Genomic DNA, 25378 nt, shown 5'->3' with positions numbered 1-25378 from the left:
ATGAAAACAATCCATGAGTTTGCAATGATATTCAAAGAGAGGAACCAATAAAAAGTAATTTCTCATCATTTATGCCAGCTATTAAATCAATTTCTACTTTGAAAACTAGCAGTCAAAGAAAAGAGGTAATTTATTCCACCTTGCCAATGAGCATTCATAGCAACCAAAGGCTCTGAGTTAAACAGGAAACCTCTACTTAATAGAATGATGACAATCACTTATGTGCAAGGAATGACAAAATTGGATATTGGCTATCTTGCAATGTCTGGTGAGATGATTTATCCAAGCAAGGATTATTAATTGCTGCTGAAACCATCTGATTAATTGTTAGTGAGAAACTGGATGCTCTTATGGTGACAAATACCACAAGGATTACTTTCTCATCACAATAAGAAAAGCAATTTTACCATGAAAGAATCAGAGGATCGTCCCCTCAATTGGTGGCCAAACTCTAATAGTATATGAGGCAATATCTTCTATTGCCATATGAAGTAGCATTGCAATGTAATCTTTCTAGGAAAACTTAACTTTAATCTAATTAAATGTTTAGAATCAAATTTCTAGTTTACAGAAAATACAGAGGCCAGATCAGTGATATTAAAAAGAAATAAAATTTCCCTACATATGGAAGTTGAAATTTTCCAGTAATCATACTTTAAAAAATAAAATGAAACAGTAAAATTAATTTTAGTAATGTGTGCACTCTAACATAAAATATGAAAAATGCTATTATTTCAATAATAAAAATGATTTATATAATAAAATTATTAATAATATATTTAAATTACTTTTATTCGTAGTACATCTTTTAAATTTAGTGTAGATTTTACAATATAGCACACCTCAATTCAGACTGACTAAATTTCAAGTGCTAGGTAGCTAGTGGATGCCATATTGGATAGAGAGAGCTAGAAGAATAAGCTAAATAACACTGTGAGGGTTTAGTTTTATGTATTAACGTGCTTAGGCTATAATACCTAGTTTTCAACCAAACACTAATCTAGATGTTGTTGTTGAAGTATTTTATAGGTGTGGTTAAAACCTATGGTCACCTGACCTTAAAGAAAGAGGTTATCCTTAATAATATGGATGGGCCCCATCTAATCAGCAGCAAGGCCTTAAGAGCAAAACTAAGGTTTCTTTGAGGAAGAAGCCCCTGTCAGAGATTTTCTAGACTGTCAGCCTGCCCTTCAGATTTTAGCCTTGCTAGCTAGCCCCACGATCCCATAACCCAATTCTTTGAATTACATCATACACACACATAAACACACACAGATCTATAAGATATCTATCTATATAACATATATTTATACCTATGTGTTACAAATCAGCTCTAAAAGGCATAATCAAGCAATTGGAAAATTTAAATAATTTAGATAATTGAGGAGCTATGTCAATTTTAACAGGTAGGATATGTAAATTTGTTAATGGAGGAAAATGTTCATATTTTTTATAGATATCTCTGAACTATTTAAGGATGAAACATCATGATGACTATGGATTATACTCTGTTGACAAAATCTACATGAAATTATAACCTTTTGTAAAATGAAGGAAATACACCTAAACTTCAAAACTTCATCTTCATAAACTACATTATCTCTAGCATAACAAGTAACAGTTAACAAGATTTTAGCAGAATATTTAACAGAGTTTTATTGCGTGATGAGTTGGTTTTTAAAAATTAAATGAGAGGGAATCTTAAGATTGATGCAGTTAGCTTTTGCCAGTTGGGGGATCAGGAGGCATTCTACTCTGAGAGCACAGAGAGCAAAGATCAGAGCCATAAATGATGTGGATGATTCGAAATGAGAATTTTTTCCACTTGGCCCATATCTCTACATGACACCCAAGGACACCATGCCTCAGAATTATTACTCTCTCAAATCATCTATAAAACCAATATTTTGGCTTTCAGTATTGTTTGCTTAAGAGTGCAGATGTCCTGGCCAAGTTACAGTATGTTCCTACCAAAATTCTCCCGTACAACTAAAACAACAAGGTTAAGTCGTGATGGAGTGTCGAAGACCTTGTGTTGTGGTCACTGTTATTACTATGGTGACAGTCTGTACATTCCAAGAGAAAAAGCACACCAGCCTCGCATATAACATTAGTTTATAAAAGTCCTCTGTCAGAAGGAGGTAAATTAATTTTTTTGATATAAATTCTAAGTAAATATTTGTACGCCTACTATGTGCTTAGTTCAGTGTGGGATAGAACAATATTTTCCTATTACAAGCATAAAGGGCTTAATGGCTTGTTCACATGTATGATTCTATTTGACCCTATAGATCTGGGAAATTAGACGTTATTAACTCCACATTGCAAGTGGGAATGTGGCAGACACTATTAGGTCTTAACATTCATTCATCTCACCATTCCATCTTCATTGCTAACAAAATCTCGATTGTGCTTTTAGAGAGAAATTGTCCTGTTTCAGTCTAAGTATTTCTTTCCTCTAGCCCTGTTGCTGGGGGTATGTGCTACAGTTCAGGCTCATGACTCATAAAGAAGAAATCTGGGATTTCTGGGACGTCTTTGTTTGCATGTGTGTTTGGTGTTGCTTAAAGGAATTGACATGGTTAGCTCTGTCCTCCACTATCCTTCCTGCCTGTATGTGAATGTGAGGATGGAAGTTGCCATAATCATTATGTGACCAGGAAAGGCCAAAAAAATAAGTAAATAAATAAGTAACCCCCCAAAAATATTGGTTCGGCATTTATTTCTGGACTTTATTATGTGAGAATACAAAACTTCATTTGATTAAGAGGCTGCAGTAGAGTTTTCTGTTACCTACAGCCAAATGCATTGCCAACTGTGGCTGAGACTGAATGTTTAAATGACATTTTCCAAGGTCACATAACCTATAAGGGGCACTTTAAGTCAATTACTCTTTACATGTTGCAAAACTGTCCCATCTATCCAATGGTCAACAACATTCTATCCAATGCTTACAAATAGTCTCTATATAGAAAGAAGAACATGAAGGATACAATGCTTCTATTTAACCTCACAGGACACAAGCCGAGGAAACAAACATCAAACAAGTATGAACAGTAATGTTAACAGGAAAAACCAAACAAAATATGTCTCCAGATCAAATCCAGTTTGTGACCTCTGAAGTAGATGATGCTGGAGCAATGGTTTGAATGATAAAGAGATTTGCCAAACGGAAAAGGAGAAGGGCTTATTTTAGGCTTAAGGTAAAGCAAAAAAAAAAAAAAAGTGGAGCTAGAAGTTGTTTTGTATAGTATCTGTGTGCTTGAGCTTGAGCTTCTCCTGAGAAGCAGACTCTGAGATGGGGCTTGTATGTATGTCATTTATTTTGCGACACGATTTCAAGAAATAGGTATAGAAGTCATAGAAGAGTAAAGCAAAGACAGAGGAAAAACCAATACAAAGGTGAATTATCAAGTGAGACTCTACTTTGTGCAATCTTTCTGGGACCTTCCAAGGAACTGTGTAAAATACACTTCAGAATTGTCCACCTGCAGGCTGGAAAATGGCAGTGTTTATCCATCAGCTCCTGTCACCACGGGTCAAGGGCTGCCCCATGGATTGTTAACTACTGTGTACTTTCGGGTTTGCACCTGTGATCATGTCAAGACTGTTCTCAACAGCATCCTTGCCTTCCTTCCAGAAAAGTCCCAGGGCAGAAAGCAAGAGATAAGAGCTAGAGCTGAAGTGCAGTATTAAGTTACACCTGCAGGAAGCTGGTCTCTGCAGCAATTGCTGAAATAAAAGGTGAGCCAACGGATCTGAGGGCAGGCACCAAATGCGGTCTGCTACCCTGTGATATGGTTGTGGTGGGAGAGATAATGTCTAAGATGAGACTAGAAGGTAGATGGAAACTTCATGAGAAAACATACCGAATGTTGGTTCTTAACCCTGGGGTTCCCCACTTCCTTAGGGTACACTCCTGAATTGTGTGTAGAGGTTTGTTTATGTGAGTGTGGCTAATCCAGTCCTGGGAGGTTTAAGAGTTATATAGGGCTCAGTGATCCAGAATAATCTTAGAAACCCCTGTTCTGGGCATTAAGCAGAGTAGAAGCAAAAAAAATATTGGGTTGGAGTTCACATTTCAGCACTTTCTAAAGGGTGATGTTTCATGCCTTTTGAAGCTGATAGGATTGGAAGGCCAGTGTCAAAGACGTGTTTATTGACAGGCCTCTCTGGTTAGCACTCTGTGATTTAGCACTGAAATACCCAGGAGCCTCTGGTGTCATTGTATTATTGCTCTTAAATATCACTGTTGAGTGATCATTTCTTATAGATATTATCTATCATCTCGTTTTATCTTTACTCGACCCCTGTAGTAGGTAATGGTGATGTTAATGCTAGTTTTTGCTTAACTGAACTCATAATGTTCTTTTGTTATTGAGATGCCTTAATATTTTCCTTTTTTCTGGGTAAAATGTGTTCATGCCCCAAATTTACAATTGAAATTGAGGCCCTAGAAGTTTGGATAGTGGAGACATCACAGCCTTTCCAAGAATTACTGTAAGGAGTCCAGGAATCTGTAGATGAGCTAAGGAGTCATATCTTCTGAAGGGATGAGATTATGCTTAGAAGTCAAGATGGGAACAGTGACAGTTACCCTTGAAAACTTGGGAAGAAGCTCTGCGGAAGAACTTGAAGCCATCTCCCAACTGGTAGAGAGCACAGGCTTCACTCTCCTTGGAGCCCGTTTTCCTTTCTTTAGTTGAGAGCATTTCCTTTTTCAGTTGCAAATTAGCTTGCATTATGGGGATAATGTTCAAACACCACAGATAGTAAAACTCTAGAATCACACTGAGGGCTGCAACATGCCTACACTAGAGGGGATGGAGCACAGGAACAGGGCGAGGCAGGTGGGGGGAGGGGGAGGAGCGGAGGGAGGTCTCACTCTCCCTCTCCGGCACTAATTGAATAGAGCAGCAAGAGTAAATGTTCTCGTTATTTATGCTGTTGACACTTTTTTTTTTTCTGAGCTCCTTGAATTTAAATAAGTTACAAGGAAATATGAGTGACTCTGTAGATTATACCTTAACAGCTAATAGTTATTAAACAACCAAAGCGTACTACATGTTTTAACTAATTTAAGCCGCACACCCACTCTAAGAGGGAAGTGCCATTGTTGTTCTCATTCCACAGATGGTGAAACTGAGGCACAAAAAAGGTGTGCCTCAGTCACATATCTAGTAAGTGGGGAGCAGCCACTGCACGAGGCAGACTGGCTGCAGATTTTGTGCTCTTTGACCCTGGTGTGTGTATGTTGAGGGGTAGGGAAACGAGAGTGGGAAGAGGATGACTTGACTTTTTTTTGACCATAAAAATATCCGAAAGGGTGGGAAAAAACACTTTAATACAACTTCCTGGTTGCACAGATAAGAAAATGAACCTCAGACAAAATGAGGCACCTGGTATCCAACTTAAGGGATAAAAAGGTATAGAGTAAGATACGTAGTGGCCCCAAAAGCTATCCATGTTCTAATCCTTGGAATCTGTGCATGTTGCCGTGTGTGTGTGTGTGTGTGTGTGTGTGCGCACGCGCGTGTGCGTGTGTTTTTTTTTAAATCTTGCATATATGATTAAGGAAAGGATCTTGCAAAAAGGAGATTATTTTAAATTATTCATTTGTGCCCTAAATGTAATCACAAGTGTCCTTATAAGAAGGGGGCAAGAAGGTCAAAGGAAGAAGCAGAAGCGCTAGTGGAAGCAAGAAGTTAGAGTGACGTGAGTCAAGAAATGTAGGTGGCCTTCGGAAGACAGATAAGGCAAAAACAAACAAACAAACAGAAAATGAATTATCCCTCAGAGTCTTCAGAAGAAACCCTTGACTTTAGACCAGTGGAACTGATTTTGGACTTCTGACTTCCAGAACTGTAAGGGAATAAATGTATGTTGTTTTAAGCCACTAAATTTGTAGTAATTTGTTACAGTAATTATAGGAAACTAATACAGAGGGCTTCTTGCTGTTAATGTGAATTGGTTAAACAGTTTGCTTAACATCTGGTAGGCCACAGTTAATTCTGAGTTACATCGACTTGAGAAGAATAAAATTTTATTTCTTTGAAAAAAATATTCTCAGTTCACTTTTCACTAATACACATTTACCTTTTCCCTGATTTTTCCCAGTCAATGATATTTTAGTGTTATTTCTGTGACTCTCTGGCTATACAGCTCAATAAGATGATACCAAAATCACCAGGGCTTGACCCCTGGTTATGACATTTCTTTCATTAGCTAACTATGCCTAAGGCACATGTAATAGCTATCTGGATATAATTTAAGAAAACTGGATTAGAAACCAAAATGTGTTTATTTGTATTCATGGTTCATTCATTCATGCATTAATTAAACTAATGTTTTATTAAGCAACCACCAAATGTCATAAAGTCAAGCAAAAAGATTTACGGGACCAAATGCTAATAAAGGCGACACTTGACCTGACAGGCTTCTCATCTATAAGAGAGATACAGCCTCTTTCGTTTCACTAGACTACTGATGTATTTTTAAAAATAAAGACATGACATATTTTACATTCCATGTTCAATATTTACATTTAACAGACCAATGCTTTTTCATATACAAATTGATATAATTTTGCTCTCCATGCAGTAATGATGGGATTTATAAACTGTGCTATCTCGTAGTGCTCTGCAAAGCAGTATGATCCAGTAACGGGCCCAAGTTTAAAGGTATAAGATGAATGCCATGTGGTTTCAATCCTGTCAGCACATCTCTGACCCTTTGTATATACTCGTTTGGAGACAAGCTGGAATTTCTAAAATTGCTGCCCTTTGTCAATGGGAGGCCTGGGCCAAATGTCCCTCTCTGACCCCAGTTATTGACCATCCAATTAAAACAAGATGCATACATATTCACCATTCACACAGTTAATTAAGTACAAACATAATTCAAAGTTTCTATTCATATCTGTAAACTGGTTAAAACCACTGGCTGCATCAACTCCAATAATATACGTGTGTCTTTTCTAGGTCCTTCATTCTAAAATATTCCCGGAGGATACTTGCCGGTGGATTTTCCAGCATTGCCAGAGATTTAAGACCATGTTTCTTAGAAGGGGCTCTGCCTGGGGAATGCCCTGACCCTGAGATTGAGCAATGCTTATGGGACTGCATTTAGACAGTTCGGCCCTACCCAAATTCCTCCCTTAGGGGGAACACTAGAAACACTTTAAGTCAATAAATATCTGGTTTATGGCTTTGGTTATCTGTATCAAAATACTGATGACAAGGAGAAAAATACAATTAAAAGATATTTTGATTCTTAGTTTGTCATAAATTTAAAAGCTTGTGAGCTTTCTTTCCATAAACTATTTTTAGACTCAGTTGGCAGGCCATATGGATATATTTCTAGTTTATTTCTAGTAAGACTTTATTTAAAAAGAAAAACACGGACTAACCCTAGAACTTTCAAATTAGAGCAGATTGCAAGGCTAGCCATTTAGATGCTCACAGGATGCCTTTGGCACTCCTGCCCACATGGAGAGAAAAATATTTTCTTAGTACCACCTTGCATCCACACCTGCCTGTTTAAAATCAGGCATACAAAAGAGGAAATGCTGATGAATTTGGTGCTGTCTAGACAAGTATACTAATGTGCACTGTTGGGCTGGTGGTTGCCATGGTAATAAGCAAATAAGCTCTTAGAGCTCTGCTAAATAGTGGGTTGTGGCTGCTTCCTTTACAATAGGCAATTTTCCCTCCCTTGAAATGGGGACTGCCAAAAACAATCTGACTAACTCCAAGACGTGGAATCATGACATCCAACAATGTTTCAGGTTGTAAGATGAATGCCATACTCTAATGTTCCTTGTCAAAGTAATTCATTTTCTTTGTCATTTGTCAGCATATTAACAAGTTTCTCATTACGTAGCAGAAGGACTTGAGCCTAAGAAACAACAGTTAAATGGGCAGGGGATCCAAAGCGTTCTCACTTGCTTTGATAAATAATAGCTTTGAGTCTTTCTCTCATTAGAGTCATGCCTTTCTGTCATGTAACTAATACTTCTGAATCTCCTATTTTGTACCAGGTCCTGTGCTAACCTCCTGGTGCACAAATTTGGATAAGCGGCTACCTTTTTCTTCAAGGCACTGAGAGTAGTTATGGGTGACACTGAGAAGCCAAGCATCACAAGGCAGAGTTGAATAAGTGGTACATATGACATGCAGGGCACTTCAGGAACATGGAGATATGGCACAGAACTCTGTTCTGGAAGGTCACTGAAAGTTCCCTAGTGGACAAGGTAGGTATCTGGTGAAGGAAGACAGGAAGCCATACAAGCAAAGTAGAGGAAAGCATACTAAGAAGGGAAGAGGTTTGATGCCTCAGAGGGGTGGGAGATTAACACTGCATTCCAGTCAATGTTAGAAACTGAATGAAGGAGAAATGTAGGGTGTTATACACTATGTGAGAAAGAAGAGCAGACAGGTGATTCTTCAAAGGCAGATAGGTTTAGAATCACAGGAGCCTAGCTGTGCTTAGAGTTTTAGATTCTATCCTAAAAATATCAAGGAGTCAATAATGTGTTCAAGGAGAGGAATGACACTTTAGAAAATTACTTCTAATTGCAGCATGGTCAATGGATTGGAAGTCAGCAAGACTAGAGGCAGGGAAAAAAGTTAAATAGGCTTTTGTAGCAGCCAATAGCTCATCAAAATCAAGAGTCTTTTCTAAATTATTATTATTTTTTCCATTCATGGTAAAGACAGCTCACAGTCTCCCAATATCTATGCTTCCCTTATTACATAGTAAAAGATTAAAATTCATTTGGGCACATGGCTGCCCAGCTGAAGATTTACATTTCCCAGATTCCCTTGTAACCAGGAATGGCCATGGATCTAAACTGATGTGCGCGGCTTCTAAGGCATTCCTTTCCCATTCCCCTTTTCATCCTTCTTACAGACTTGAATACAAATGTGACAACAGGAAGTGGAGGATCTAATTTAGACCACAAGGAAACCTAGTGTCTTAGTTCATGCTGCTATAATAAAGTACCGAAAACTGGGTACTTTATAAACAACAGAAATTTACTTCTCATAGTTCTGGAGGCTGTAACCAGTATGGCTGGGTTCTGGTGAAAGCTTTTTTCCAGGTGGCAGACTACTGTCTTCTCATTGTATCTTCACGTGGCGAAAAGAGGGTGTGGAAGCTACCTGGGGTCCCTTTTATAAGGGTATGAATCCCTAATTACCTATTACCTACTCATCTCCCAAGGTCCCCACCTCCTAACACCATGACATTGGAGGGGGGCGGTTAGGAGTTTAGCATATAACTTTTGGGGTACACATTTAATGTACCCAGTGTTAAGGAGGCAGAGCAATAAGGTGAAAGGAACCTGGGACTTTGACTGTGGAATCACCACACTAGTCCCAAACCATTTAAGGCTGCCATTTTGATTTCTCAGTTACAGAAGCTCAGCCAGCAGCCTAACCAATACACTGTTTTTGTCATTTGACAGTATTGGGAGCTAGTCATTTTTCCTATAAATTGTCTACTGTTTCTTCTTCATGACAAATTCTGTATCTATCTATCTGTCTATCTGTCTGTCTATCTATCTATCTATCTATCTATCTATCTATCTATCTATCTATCTATCTATCATCTATCATCATCCATCCATCCGTCCATCTGTTATCTCTGTTAACCTTCCACTTCTCCAACTCTTCCCTATGTAGTAGCTTTCTTGGGTTCTCTTTGTCCTTCGGTCTCCTGTTTGGGGTCTGATTCTGTGGATGGACTCATGATTTTATTCAGTACAGAAGACATCCAGTTTTATATTTTAGCCCGATCTTTGGCTAGACTCATATTTTCAGATGCCTGCAGCATATTTCCATTTATGTCTCCAGCTATCATTTCCAAATCAACATGTCCCAAACTGAGCTTGTCAACTTCATTCCCTCACCCACATGATTCTGTTTCCCAGGGCTGTCTTTTCTTTCCATGTTTTTCTACTCTGTCAGCCCCCAAACCTTATGACTAACTTGAACTGCTCCCCCCCATCCCCATCCTTTATCCATTATGACTAACTTATCTTTAACACTTGGTTGCTTTGCTTTGTCTCAAGTAAAGTAACTTTCCTATTTGCCTTTCTTATCACTGTTGCCACTACTTGATTCAGCCTCCTTCTCTAAGCCCATTACTCCCATTCTCATCCTTTACTACTCTGTCTTAAATTTGTAACACTGTGAACAATTTCCTAAATTACTTAAATTTGTAACACTGTGAACAATTTCCTAAATTACTAATCCGCCCCACCCCTTGGCCCCCAAGAACTGAGGATAGAGGCTATCTAGGCGTTATCACATTAGCCCGGAGCCTACCCCTTAAGAAAGTGTATGGCACAGAGGAAAGAACAGGATGTGAGAACAAGGTGTGAACTGTTTATCTATTAATCACCAGGTGTGTGATCTTCAACAAATTTCTTTAGTGTTGGAAGTTTAGATAGTCACGTATATGAAATAGAGATGGTAAGAGTTCATATGGAGAGGCTGATGTGAAACTCAAGTAAAATAAGTAGCCTTTATTGTGGAGTGTAGCACACAGGTGTCAGCAATGTCATTTCCCTTCCTGGCCACTACATTCCGGTGCTACTCTATCCATCACATCTAAGTTCTACTTTTGCTTTTTTTTTGGCCTCAGTCTGGCTGAATGTGCTCAGTTCCACTTTTGTGCCTCCCATAAAATATGTTCCACCCATAAAATATGTATTTTCTTCCCTTTTTTATTCAACAAGTATTTATTGAGAGGATTCTACGTGCCAGCCACTCACATGAACCCTGCTTATCCTCTCTGATGTGGTTAAGCTTCATGAAGTTTTCTGCAGACACTCTAGTGTTCCTTCTGAACTGCTATTGTCCTAAACCTAGAGCACTTGGTTATTGTCAACTTCCTTGCCAGCCACTTTTTCATTCTATAAACTAGTGGAGAGCTAGAGAGTTTAATTACACTCCTTCCCATTTCCTGCTTGCTATTCCTTCTCTGAAAATAGCCAACTGACAAATACTATTGCTTAATAAATTAACTTTGACTCCAATATCTATTCCTTAAAAAGGAAACATCTTTGATTATTTCAGCTCTGGCTTAGGAGAAGTTCAGTTCAAAAAAACAAAGGTTACAGCTATACTAATGAGTTATCCAACAAGGCGTTGTTATCTATTTATATAATTATTGTCAGAGACTTTTGAACCATCTTTTTAGCCTTCCTCCCTACACTATTTGTGATAAAGATCTCATGTCCTGTAAGACATGAATCCTTTTCTAAGGATTTCTTCTTTGGAGAAGTTAGGCAATCCGCTAATGCATTTTCAGCAGGGAAACAGGCATTCCAGAGATCATCTTGGGGATGGGGATGGGTTGTCAACAGGAAGACTTTTTCTCCAAGTGGTTGGTAAAGGGGGAGGGGAGAGGGGGAAGTGAGGCACTGTTGTGTAATTTTTCCACTTTCACATATGTAATCTGTTTCTCTGTATCTTCCGCTGCCAAGCCGAAACCCCACAGTGCACTTTATCATAATGTTATGCTGCTGCCCTACAGCTTCTACCGGATGGCAGGCTTTCTTCACAGCATTCTGACTTTGGAGCAGTTGAGAACACTGGCAAAGCCCGAAGATGCACAGCATCTTAGAGCTTCTCGGACTTACAGTCACCATGGCTCGTCACCATTTCCCTTTGAGAATTAGAATGTATCTTGGTTCAAATGAAGAGATATTTATGAAGTGCCTATTATGAGCAAAGTATGCTCTCAAGGTCTTGTTTAAAGTCGAGAATCCCTCAGGTTCCATCCTATCATTCACTCCGGGACCTTGAGAAAGTCACGGACATATTTATTTTCTAATAAATCAGGAGATTCTTCTTTATAGGACTATGTTCTATGATGCAGTGCAGTGCCATAGTTTTTGTAGTGTACAAGCAGGGGATTAAGACATTACAACTGGCATTAAGAACACAGGCCCTAAACTCAGATCACTAAGGTTCAAATGTTGGCTTTGTTTCTTTAGCCATTGTGTGCTCCTGAGGAAGTCCCTGAACCTCTCTGTGTTTTGATCCCTCATTGTAAAGTAGACATAGGAAGAGTACCTTCCTCAGAGGTTTGTAGTGAGGACTGAAAATGCATTTAAAGAATTTGATGGAGCATGAGGGAACCTTTTGGGGTGATGGAAGCATTCTACATCTTGATTGTGATGGTGGTTATATTACCGTGCCTACTGTATGATATTAATGATGCAACATTCAAGAAAGACAAAACTATAGAGACAGTAAAAAGATCAGTGGCTGGCAGGGGTTTGGAGGGTTGGAGCGAAAGGCAAGGATGAATAGGTGAAATGGAGGGGATTTTTAGAGTAGTGAAACTGTTACGATACAAACACAGTGACAGCATATCAATATACGTTCGTCAAGACCCATAGAATATACAACGCAAAGTCTATAAACTATAGACTTTAGTTAATAAGAATGTATGAATTTGGTTCATCCTTTGTAACAAATGTACCATACAAATGCAAGAGATTAATAATAATGGGGAATATGGGCAAACTCGGTGCTTTCCACTCAAACTTTCTATAACTCTAAAACTAGCCTAAAAATTTGTCTAATAAAAAATCTTTTCAGAAATGAGCATTCAGTAAGTTAGTCACTACTGTTACTATTCCTTCCTTTGAAAACAATCAAAGTGATTTTTCTTAAGACTATATGAGGATACCTAGGCCTGGACTGTATCTTGCGGGAGAAGAGTGTACAAATGAGCAATAAAGAGTGCCCCCTCCGCCTCCCCCAATACGAACGTTCTAAACACTGATTTTTTTTTTTTTTAAGGTAAACGTAACTTCATAGCTATCCCCTCTCTGAGCATCTCCCTAAGGCCTGAACTGCATGTGGAAGCTGCTCTTTTCTCCTGATCTGCTCTCATTCTTCATGATTCAGCCACAGATGCTCTTTCTCATTTCATGATTATGTCTGCTGTTTTACCAAGGCACTGAAGACATGGAACAGCCAATTAAATATCATCACATTTTCAGTGCCCTTGGGAAAGCCATACAGGAAACAGACTGTGTTTATATCTAACACCTCTGGAGAGGCTGCGTAAGCTGAAAGCAATGTAGGATTTTTCCTTCTCTTTATTCTCAAAGAAGAATTAAAAACAAACAAAAAAAAAAAATCCAAGCCACAGAGCCACCCAAAACAAACAAAAAAATTAGTTTCAAATATAGAAACATTCTCCTCCAAGAGGAATATGCATGTGGAAGAATTGTCATAAAGTCTATAAAAAATGTGGTCAAAGGCCGTTTCATTTGGAGGCTCAGCAGCTGTCAGTGCTCAGGGCTATCAGAGCACATACACCAAGTTCATGGAGCATGGGACCAACATCCTCTTGGCTGTGTCAGGCAGCACCTTGCAGGGTTACCTGCCAGTGGAATGCTGCCGGACGGTGAGCTCATAGTGAGGCTTGTACCCCAGGCTCACTGTGGTCATAGACACGCTACATAATCTTACTGGTAAAATGTGGGCGTTGACTACAAAATCTCTAGCCCCACCATCTTGTGATTCTAAATTCCTGGTGTGGGTTTTCCAGAGCTGAAATACTACATTAAAAATGCTTTCAAATCAATTAATTAATTTATTTATCTATTCATCTGTCAATTTCTATTCATCCTTAATTGTATAAGAAAAACATGAAAATTAAAAAATAAAAATTATAGAACATGAAAAAAATAAGAGGTCACTTTACACATAATGCTGGAACCTCTCTGATTAGCATCTACATTACCTTCCTTTCTACCCCTTTTCAGAAATAACCACTGTTAGCATTCTTCAATATTTTTCCAGACCTTTTTACACCCACAGATATACAGAGAAAATAGGCAGTATTGCTTTTGTTTTTTTTACAGAAGTGGTATCACACCATTTGTTTCATTCTGCAACTTGCTTTATCACTCAATTATAGACCTTAAAGATCTCTCCATAATATATCTCATTCTTTTTTAATAGCCATGTGTTATTACACAGATATTTAAGTTGTGCATTTTTTCACTAAACAATGGTATGACTGATGCCTCATGGTGAATAAGTGTCTGCATTTTTCTAAGGTAGACATTAATAAGTGGAATCACTAAATGAGTTAATTAGTTTTTATTTTAAACGGTATTACTAAATTGTTCCAGAATGTGTCTATGCAAAACTACATACCTATATGGAGTACATTTTCACAGGGTCATATGGAATAATGGTTAAAAGCATCGGTATCTGGAAACAGACTGCATACATTCAACCTTTACAGTTCTGGGACCTTGGTCAAGATATTTTTCTGTCCTCGGTTTCCATGTAAAATAGGAATAAGATGTATCTATATGACAGGTTGCTCTGAGGATTACTAGCGCAGTTGCTGGCACAGTAAGGACTCCACATGAGCATTAATCATTACTACTTTTACTAGCTTTAGTTGAGGAGCTTCGGGGTCTGCTGTCCCATCTCCCAAATCACTCTGTGAGGCAGGATTTTTCCAGGCCCAGAGGTTAGACGCCTGCTGGGCTCATTTAACTCACACTTCTGAGTCCTTCTCTGAAGTGAAGCCAGCAGGGCTCTGACTGACAGGCCGCCAGCGCCTGTTTGTGCAACAGCCTTTGCTAATGTAAATAGCTAAATGCAAACTGCAACATCTAAGAGGCTTCAGGGTATTTGAGGACATTCTTGGAGGAGGCCGCTTTCATTAATACTTCAGAAGCAAAACACCTTGGCCACAGGCCATTCCAACCCCGCACGCAAGGCCAACCCTAAGAGTTGCAGAAGGAAGACAAATCTCACGGGGCCACTCTTCCCCGGTAGTGCTTTTATGCAGATGAAATCAGGTTAAAGTGAACACCAAAGGCAGCTTGGAGAGGAAAAGAAAGGTGAAAGAAAACTATTTGAAGCTGTAAGGATGTTTATAAAAAGATGAAAGTCCTGTTTTGTCCATTTTACTGTGTTATTATTGGCGAGGACCTGAGTGAGAACAGCTTATGTGTGAACCAGCTTTGGTTAATTTGTTGAGCAGCAGCTGGAGAGGCCTCCTTCTGTCTTGCCCTCCCTCTCTTGCTAGTTGTATGCTAGTCCACCCGCCGTGGAGGGTGGGGGAAGCAAGGTGGAGAATCCGGGATGTTTCCATTTAGAATACTGTCTGCCCACATAGATGGTCCCGCCGCAGAGGGCTATTGCATCTAGCTGTGTTGTCTGTTTTTAATGTGAACATAGGTTTTTTGTCGTTGTTGTTTTAAAAGCTGGATCTTTTCAGAAAGGTATACCGATGCTCAGAGAGTCACACAGATAGTGTCAGAGCCACAATAGGCCCCATATGTCTTGTTTTGCAGCCAGTGGCCTCTCCATATGTAAGTTAACTAAATAAGCAAACTCATATTCTTCTATTAAGGCCCCTAAGACATGAATTCTAAATCAGACAGTTGCCTTGATGCTCTGCATAAAGGATCGTTTTTGAAGAATAGAGAGTGATCAAAAACAAAGGTTAAAACTATCACCAACCTCGGTCTGAACTTCAGAGCCATGCTCTTAACTGCTCTCCACACTACCTTTACTAGAAGGAACATAGTCCATCCTCAGCTCAACCACCTGACGGTGCCTACTGGTACCCAAGTAATCACCATTTGACTGTCAAGGCATTCAAATTTACCCATTTTATGACACCAAAATGACAAAAATGAAATGGATTTGATGATTTGTTCCAGAGTTGTTGAAAGAAAATTTAAACTCAAGTCTGTCTTTTTTCAGTTTCTCTCTGACAAAAAGAGATCATATGGTGGGTGGATAGGTTAATTGATTGATTATTGATACTTTCAACATGTCTTATCTACAATGTGCTGCATCGTTTTTCTAAGTGTGATATCAATTTTGGTGTTTCTTAATTTTAAGTTACTTTGTTTCTGTACATTTCTATTTAGTTTCTTCGTAATTTTACCTCAACTTTTTCTGTTTACAGAAACGTGCTCGTTAAATATTGCTGCACGGTGACAAAACACAGCTGTAATAGGAAATTTCCGCAGAACTCAAAGCGCATGTGCTGGGTTTCCAGTTGGAAGCGGGCCCACACATTTCCCTGGAAAGCAGAGTTGAGAGTGCCAAGAGTATGCGGGGGAGTCTTTAGATGAAAATGACCAAGTGTTTGTCACTCCCCGCATTGTGGGACATAGAAGTCATTGCATCCAGAAGTTTATCTGGGCAGGAACTAGGCCAGGCACTGGGGCCATGGAGTGCAAAGCAGTGTGGCTTCGCTGTAAGCGTTAAGTGGTGCTCATTACAGACAAGGGAGCAGAACCCAAAAGCTGAACTGATAGTTCTTCGGCCTGCATGGTGGCTCTCCCCTCTGAATTATTGGCCTTAAAAGTAGTATCACATAATTTAGCACTTACTGAACAACGCAGCACTGTGAATAAATACTCCCTGAATCAAACTCTAGTAGCTTCATATGTTTGGTCTTACTAGCTTACTTAACCTTAAGTCTCTTGAGGGTGTGGATGGTATGTAATTCTTACCTAGCCTCAGCTGTGTGTTAGGGGGCTGGATGTATAGTAGGTGGAAAATAAAACTATGTTCACCAAATTGTGTTGGGACAAAGAGAATGCCTTGAATTGAGTGAGCTCTTTCATTATACTCTGGAGTGTCAAATCCATGAGTAGATAGATTTTTGTCTGTCTTGTTCATCATTAGAAGCCCGGCTTCTTAGAAAAGTGAGTGGAACACAGTAAGAACTCAATAAAATATTGGTTGAATGGGAAAATAAATGAAGGCACGTGTTGTTTTTCATTGTCCTCTGGATGGCAGCAGAAAGGAATGAGTAGCTGCTCACCTTCCTGTAGTACAACAGGAAGTGATAGCAGTCACCGTCCCAGAGGCAGTTCCTTCCAACGCCAAGCCTGCAGTCGATGTAAGGGACATGAAAAAATGACCCTCTACTATTTGAATCCACTTTAGAAAGAAAACACTCACCTTCGGCCTACAATACCTAAAAGTAAGAAAATGACTTCAAGCAATTGGCCCTCAAAGGAGGTCCCCAGAAACAACAGCATCAGCATCAATGAGAACTTGGTCGGAATAAAATTTTCAGGCATTACACCAGAGCTACTGAATCTGAGACTCTGGAGGAGGGACGAGCTGTTTTTTCAACAAGTCCTCTGGGCAGTTCCAACGCAAGCTGAAGCTTGAGAACCACCGACCTAGAGGTCCACAGCCTGTGTTTCTGCATCCCTCACTCTTCCAAAAGATTCCTTTTTATCTTATTTCTTTCTATCTTCTCTACTTATGTGATCTGGGCTTTCCACAGCCCAGGCCTCTCCCACCAAGTCCAGATCTCCTGATCTGGTCTAAGCTTACAAGGCCAAGGAGACCCTGTGATCAGCTTTTCTTCTGGGATTGAGTAGCTCTCCTGAAGAGACTCCAGATAAAAAGCATTAGCAAAGATTCAAAACATTTTGAGAGTTAGTAGGGCTTTGAAAATCATCAGATCTGAATCATTCACTTTGTATATGAGCAAAATGAATTACAAAGAGACTAAATAACTTAGCCAAGACCAAATATAGTTAAAAGAGTAAAACTCAGTCCAGCGACTCATAGACAAGCTCCCCCCACCATTACTGAAAAATGCCCCACATAACCTTACATCTATACGTCTATGTATAGTTCTAGAGACCCAACACCAACAAGAATACATGAACATTTTTATTTCATAGGGATGCATACAAACACCTCCATATTCACCAAGAAAGCTGAAGAAAAGGGAAAGGCCACATATGGATAACCAGACAAAGGACTAGTTTTAACAAACAATGACTGAATCAGAAAAAGAAGACTAAGTTTTTCTACCTCCTACTCTGACACTCTGGGATAGATCCTGCTACCCACATGCCTCTGATAACATCTACCAGGAGCTGATTTTCAGAATATGGATTCCTGGGGCTGAAAATGGTGGTTAAAGAGGCCAATCCCAATACTTTGAATAACAGCTTAGAGAGCATGCTTGCTCCCTTATCTCTCACTCACTAAAGAGCCTTTATCTAAGAAGGTTTCACTCTGAGCAAAGATTTTAGTCTTTGGCTGCTAGACACTCAAAAAGGGACTCATAGGACTAGGTAGATTGCCAAGGAAAAAATGGCAATATTTGAGTCAGAGATGACAGTGTGCCGGGCAGCTGTGTTCCACAGCATTTCCTCTTGCTGTTGAGTATAAGTTAGAAAACTGAAGCCCATTAGAAGCCATGGGATAAAGCTAGGAGGATAGATCTTAAAAGGGCAATGCAAATGTGCTCACAGATTGCTGAGGATCTGGAGCCAGGCACAGCCTTGCCCCTGCTGGCTCGCCCCTCTCCTCCACTACCATACCTGTTAGTATTTATTTTTCCAAGGGCTGAAAGAGCAGGTCAAGCCCGGTCATGCTGAAAACAGAATGGTTCCAGGAATCTTGCTGAGAAGTCCAAAAATATCTGCTATCCCACAGGCAACTTTATCTGCCCAGTCTTTTTAAATCAGGTCATCTTACTACTAACGGTGCTTGGTAATATTTCTGGGGGCAGCAAACATAAACCTAAACTAATTCAGGATCAAGGCACAGGTCACATTGTATATATTTATTAGCATTCTTACTTCTCATCAATTTGGCTTTATAGGCTCACCAAAATTTCTTTCAGATTTCAAGTCTTTGGGCTAATTTACAAGCCAGGCAAATACTCTGGAGCCTTACTCATGACTCTTCTATTACATGCAAGTTGCATAATCATGTTGTAAGTGAAAAATGATGTTGTAATGAAATCCTTCTAGGACTTCCAGGAATAAACTTTCTCGGATGGCGTCCAAGATGAAATCACCTTATACTGAACTCAAGGCTACAGCAACTGTTTCAAGGCACCGGTGTGTGTGTGCACTTGAGGAGTTAGAGACACTCCATATGAGTTCTCTGTCTCCACAAATGATGCCACTGTCTTCTTTAGACTACACTGAAAGCCTTGGCGTCCTTTTGATTTTCTCTTCCCATCATTCATAACCAACATTTTACCATGTTTATCATGTGTTTCTTTGAAATATTTCTTTCATTTATACTTTCTTGTCTATTCTATTTGCATTTTAATTTAAGGTCTCTTCAGTTAGTGCTTAGATTGCTGCAGAAATCTCCTACCTGGCCTTCCAGACTCCATACTCTCCCTCCTCCGATCTGTCTTAAACTTAGTTTCCAGTCCGTATCAAAGGAAAAATCCCTTTGCCTACTTTCCAGAACAATACCTAAAAAAATTCATATTCCATATTTTAACTGTATTTCTTATTACCACCAAACATAACAGTAGACATTATTTAAAAAAAGCAAAGTGAAAACTAGTTGCGCTAGGAAGGAATGTGGTAATCCATAAGAAAATGCTTTATGTATTCAGAAGCATTATATCAATGTAAAGAATTAAAGAAAAAATCTTTCAGAATTCTATACTTGGGAAACATTTATAATATGCTTTACACATAATTTTAGGGTTCATTGTTCATAAAAAAAATTCAACAATAAATGCTCTGGAGATTGGATCAGGATGGTGCTCTGGGAACACAAGGCTGTGTCCACTTCTGTCCTAAATCCCTAGAAATAACAGAAAAGAATCTTAAAATCCTAAAAAACAAAGGAAAACAAAAAATGATGAGAAATCCCTGAAAGAAAACAAATGAGGACAGAATCATGGAGAAAAACATGGCCTAGAATGCACTTAGAAGGAAACAGCTCTAAGAGTAGAAAGTGTCAATGGCTCCTAAAGCTCAGAGGCTTCAGGAATAGGGATTAGGAAGTATTTTTATAGCAGCTGCCATGGTGGTAAGTTTGGGCTCTATTTTTGGAACAAACAAATGTGCAGCGAGCGTTCCTCTTTAGCTTCCCCTTGGGCCAAGCAGTGGCTGCACAGGTCTTTTCCCTAGGAAAATACATAGGATGCTTGGGTCAGAAAGCTGTGGCGGTGAGTGTTGGGGCTCCTGATATGCAAAGGGGGCAGGGGGTGCTAAGCACAAGGAGAAATCGATGCCACATACCTAGAAGACTCAATGCATGCACCATCTTCTCAATGAAGTTTTCCCCTAAATAGTTATGGAAAATGCTTATTTTTAATAAATTATGAGTACCATTGTGAGAGCATATATATTTCTATTGATAGAAGTGCATTAAGTCACATCATACAAGAAAATAATCAACCAAGGGAAATTCTTTGGGTAAAACCTCCATTAGGAATAAATTCACTTGGAAATTATAAGTTTGCTGAGATGTTTATATTTTGGACAAGACTTAAAATCCTGAGGTTAGTCAAATTATCCATGCAAAAAGCATATAATTTTCTCCAATAGCAGGTAGGTTGACAGGTGATGATTCATGCTGGTGCAGAAAACAGATTGTCATTGAAATATTTCCAAGGGCATAGGTCAGAGAGCAGGGAAGCAAACTAAGTACAAGCACCCACTTCATTATGCAAGAAAAGGAAGCTGTAGCTCTCTCCAAGATTTGAAGGGGAGTACAGCAAGATTCTCAAGGCAGCATCAGTCCTAGTGAGGCAAGACTCTACATGGTGAAGTTCTCTCTCTCAAGGCAGAAATATTGGGAGGATGGAGAGTGTATGACTGTTGCAATTTTAAGAATGAACTTTTAAACAGTTGGCAGTTTCTTAGGAAACTAGGCCACATGGACCATACTCTATCTTTTCTTGCATTTATAAATATTTTAGCAATCAGAGGTCGGGAGAAGATAAACTTTATTCTTCGGTCCTCAAGTTTAATTATTTTACTCCTTTTACCAGGTCCTGTGCTATATTCTGGGAACACAACAGTGAACGTGAAAGACAAGGCTACTATCTACTAATGAAGACAGATATAAAACTACTCATTTTTTATAACTGTGATATATATAACAAGGGAGATAGTCAGGTGGGCAAATGTCATGTTTAAGAAACAAAAGGCAACCGGTGTAACTCATCTTATCCAAACAAGAGGAAGGTGATACACAGTAGGTTTGCTAGGGTAATAAGGAGCCTTGATTACTTAGGGCATTAAAAGACATTAAATATCTTGATATTAATTCTAAGAATGTGGCCATTGAAGGCTTTTAATCAGGGGACAATATAATCTTATTTGCAATTGCAAAAGAATGCATTAGATTCTGGTGGAAATAGATCCAAGGGAGGCAAGAATGGACCCTAGGGGACTGTGGTAGTGTCCAGGTGAAAGTGGTGGTGGTTAGCTGCAGAATGATGGTAGTGGACATAGATAAACGTGAAAAACACAGGAAAGAGGAAGAGTTGAAATCAAAGTGAATTGGTGATGTATTAGATGTGGAGAGTGAATGAGAGGATGGTTTCCTGGTCTTTTGTGACAGTGCCATTCACTGAGATACATTACAATGGAAGAAAAAGAGATTTGAGTTCGGTTTCGTATATGCTAAATGTGAGATACCCATAAAACACCCCAGCAGAGAGCTGGAGGAGGGCTGCTGGATCTATAGGGTTGGAAGTCAGAAAAGAGGTCTGTGCTAAAAGTGACATTTAGAAAATGTCTCTTTCCACATGGTTGAAGACTTGGGCGTCAATGAGTTTGCTTAGAGAGAATATTAATTTAAAAAAAAAAAAAAGGTCTAGGACTGAGCCTTAAGGAACTGTAAGACCTAAAGTTTGATGGGAGAAGGATAAGACGATGAGTTGGAGAAACAGTATCCAGAGAAGCGATGGAGCAACGATGAGAGTGCAGTGCCATTGAATCATGCGCAAGTGGATATTTCAAGAAGCAATCATAATCAATGTCAAATGGTGATGAGCAGTTAAATAAGATATAGATCTCACTCAAATGATCTGTTATTTCTGTCCAAGATGACTCATACACATGGCCAGCAAGCTGGTGCTGGCTTTTGACTGTAAACTCAGCTGGGACTGTCACCTGGAATCCTCAGTTCTTCTCCATGTGGACCCTCCATGGGGATTGTTTGGGCTTCCTCACACCCTAGCTCCAACAGCAAATGTTCCAAGATATAGGGAGTCTCTTAAGGCCTAAGCCCAGAAAAATGGCACTTCATCACCTCTACCATGTTCATCAAGATTCAAGGGAACAGGATATAAACCATGCTTATTAAAGGAAGACAGTCAGAAACATCATGGCATCTTTGGTCTACCACAGACCTCAATATTTGACATGTATAATCCTATCCATTTCAACATGTTTTATAAGCAGAAAAGATAAGAGAAATAATCTAAACATCCATCATTGAGATCCTAGTTAAGTAAATTAATTTAAATTTATAAAGTAATATACTACATACCCATTGAAAATGATAGGGATACTTATAATGTTATGGAAATATTACCATAAGATATTGTTGAGTTAAAAAAGCAAAGATTAGAGCAATAAGTATAGTATGTTACCATTTGTGTAAAAAGAGGGAAATAAAATGCATTTGTGTTTACTTGTATATACATAAAACACTAGAACCTGCATTCTCAATGGCATGATATCATCCCCAAAGGGGTAAAAATTGATTCTTGAGTGGTAGGAGTCTTAATCTTTCTATGTATAAGGCACAGTTATACATACAGCATAAGAACAGATACACAATGCAACTGCACATTAAATTTAAAGAGGGAGGAAGAATCAGGAAAAAATTGTTTTCAAAAGCTTTTTAGAGGCGTAATGATGAAAAAAGGCCGAGAAGCACTGCTCTAGAAGGATATAAAGAAATGAGTCCAACTGGTTGCCTGAAGAGGAAGAGATGGGTTATTGGAAAAAGTGATGAGAATGAGAATGTTCAGGGTGTAATTTTTCATTTTTTTTATATTAGAACCATGGGAACATAATACCCATGAAAATTTAAATTAAGAAATAAAATTTTTAAAAAGGCTAACTATTTTATTTAATCATATGGCATTGCTGAATAGGAGCCCTTAATACTAGTCTTGCAAAATAGCAGCTACTTTGTCATCAGAGTTCCCATCTCCCTCTGATGATCCCAAATGATAATGATGAAGCTGACTTCATCGCCTAGAAATTCCACAGAGACTACATGAATACAAAGCATTTTATAATAATTTTAGAAGTCCACTTAGACCATCCATCATTTCCTAGATTTACTCCCAGGTCATATCATGTGCAACTCTGATCAAAAGTGCCTTTTAGAAAAGATAGTGAATACATGAGGTGCAGCCTAGACCATAAGTTCTGTTCAACAATGCAGAAAAGCTAATGCTGAAAAGCACTGTGGGGATACAGAGCCACTCCCTGCCAACTTCTGATGTACTCCATTGCCTTGAAATATAGAGCTCTCTTGTGGGTATCTCTATGGACACTCAGCTAGGAGTTTTTAGTAAAAGAATGGCAGTTTATTTTCACTAACCCTATTGTCTTAGTCAGCTCGGGCTGCCATAATGAAATATCATAGAATGGGGGGCTTAAACAACAGAAATTTATTTCCTCACAGTTCTGGAGACTGGGAAGTCTGAGATCAGGGTGTCAGCATGACAGGTTCTCATGAAAGCCCTTTTCCTGGCTTTCCATGGCTGCCTTCTCACTGTGTGCTTACATGGCTTGGCATTTTCTCAGTGCAGGCACAGGGGGTGGGGTAGAGAAAAAGATGGAAAGAGGAAGGGAGGGATGTAGAGAGAGAGAAAGAGAAAGAGAGAGAGAGACAGACAGACAGACAGACAGACAGAGACAGACAGACAGAGACAGAGACAGAGAGAGAGACAGAACGTTTCTCTACGTATAAGTCTAACAATCCTATTGGATTAGGGCCAACCCCCTTATGATCTCATTTAGTCTTAATTACCTCCCAAAAGCCCTACCTCCAAATACTGTCACATTCTAGGTTAAGGCTTCAAAATAAGAATTTGGGAGAAGTGGGGATGTCAAAATTCAGCCAATAGCACCTATAATAATAGATTAGAAATATTTAAACATTAGCAAGGAAGTTTTAGGTTGAATATTAGAGAGGTTCAGAATGAAATAAGAACTTGAAATATGAGGCCATCTATTCATAAAACAAAACAAAATAGCACATCCTTATCTGATACTGCGTGTCCTCTGATGATGAAGATGCATCTTGGCATTATGGCTATGGCTTTTTCCTTTATTTTATTTTATTTTTTATTAAGTTCACTGGGGTAACATTGGTTAATACAATTATATAATTTTCAGGTGTACATTATAATTTGACATCTATATATTCTATTGTGTGATTACCACCCAAAGTCCAGTTTCCTTCAGCTACCATATATTTGACCCCCTTTACTCACTTCACCCTCCCCCTACCCCTCTATATTTGAACCCCTTTACCCCATCAACCTCTCCCCTCCCCCCTCACCCCCTCCCCTCAGGTAACCACTAGTCCATTGTCCATGTCCCTGAGTCTCTGTTCATCTGGTTCATTTGTTGCTTTTAGGTTTATATCCCACATATAAGTGATATCATGTGATTTTCTACTTTTTTAGTCTGGCTTATTTCACTTAGATGATTATCTCGAGGTCCATCCATGTTATCGCAAGTGGCAGTATTTCATATCTTCTTATGGCTGAATAATATTCCATTGTACATATGTGCCACAGCTTCTTTAGCCAATCATCTATCGTAGGACACTTTGGTTGCTTCCATGTCCTGGCCACTGTGAATAATGCTGCTATGAACATCAGTGTGCAAATATCTTTCTGAATATAGGTTTTCAAGTCTTTGGGGTAAATACCCAGTAGAGGGATTGCTGGATCACATGGTAAATCAATTCTTAGTTTTTTGAGGAAACTCAAAAATATTGTTTTCCATAGTGGCTGTACCAATTTGCAGTCCCACCAGCAGTGCATGAGGGTTCCTTTTTCTCTGCATCCTCTCCAACATTTGTTATTACTTGTCCTGTAGATTATAGCTATTCTAACAGGTGTGAGATGGTATCTCATTATGGTTTTGATCTGCTTTTCCCTAATAGCTAGTGATGTTGAGCATCTTTTCATATGTTTGTAGGCCATTCGTATGTCCTCTAGGGAGAAGTGTCCTCTGCCCATTTTTGGATCAATTGTTTTTTTGTTGTTATTGAGTCGTATGACTTCTTTGTATACTTTGTATATTAGGCCCTTAATGGGAAACATATTTTCCCACTGAGATGGTTGTCTCTTTACCTTATTGACAATTTCTTTTGCTGAGGGCTTTTTCCTTTAAACTGAGGTCAAATTTACCATTTTAAGTATTTCTGAGTATATAATTCAGTGGCTTCCAGTGCATTCGTGATGTTGTGTAATCATTACCACTATCTAATTTATGAACATTTTTATCACTTCAAAAAGAAATAATATACCTGAAAATAGTGACTCTCTATTTCTTCTGCCCCAGCCCCTGGCACTGGTCCGTTAAGGTTTGGGA

The 25378-nt window shown here is 39.0% G+C and overlaps 1 long non-coding RNA gene across 2 annotated transcripts in view; it reads right to left on the bottom strand.

Annotated features, from left to right (window-relative positions):
• Positions 1–25378, bottom strand: part of LOC118606530 — a 255284-nt gene that overhangs the window by 42213 nt on the left and 187693 nt on the right. Inside the window, exon 4 of one of the 2 annotated variants that reach the window (XR_004952493.1) lies at positions 17691–19258. The exons of the other annotated variant lie outside the window; for it this stretch is intronic. This is a non-coding gene — a long non-coding RNA (uncharacterized LOC118606530). Of the gene's footprint in view, positions 1–17690; positions 19259–25378 lie in introns of those variants that run through there. 2 annotated transcript variants of the gene reach the window in all.

This window comes from Rousettus aegyptiacus, unplaced genomic scaffold, assembly GCF_014176215.1.
Source record: "Rousettus aegyptiacus isolate mRouAeg1 unplaced genomic scaffold, mRouAeg1.p scaffold_m13_p_8, whole genome shotgun sequence".
Lineage (NCBI taxonomy): Eukaryota > Metazoa > Chordata > Mammalia > Chiroptera > Pteropodidae > Rousettus > Rousettus aegyptiacus.
Note: the sequence above shows the minus strand (reverse complement) of the source record. Positions and strands in the feature narration are given on the sequence as shown.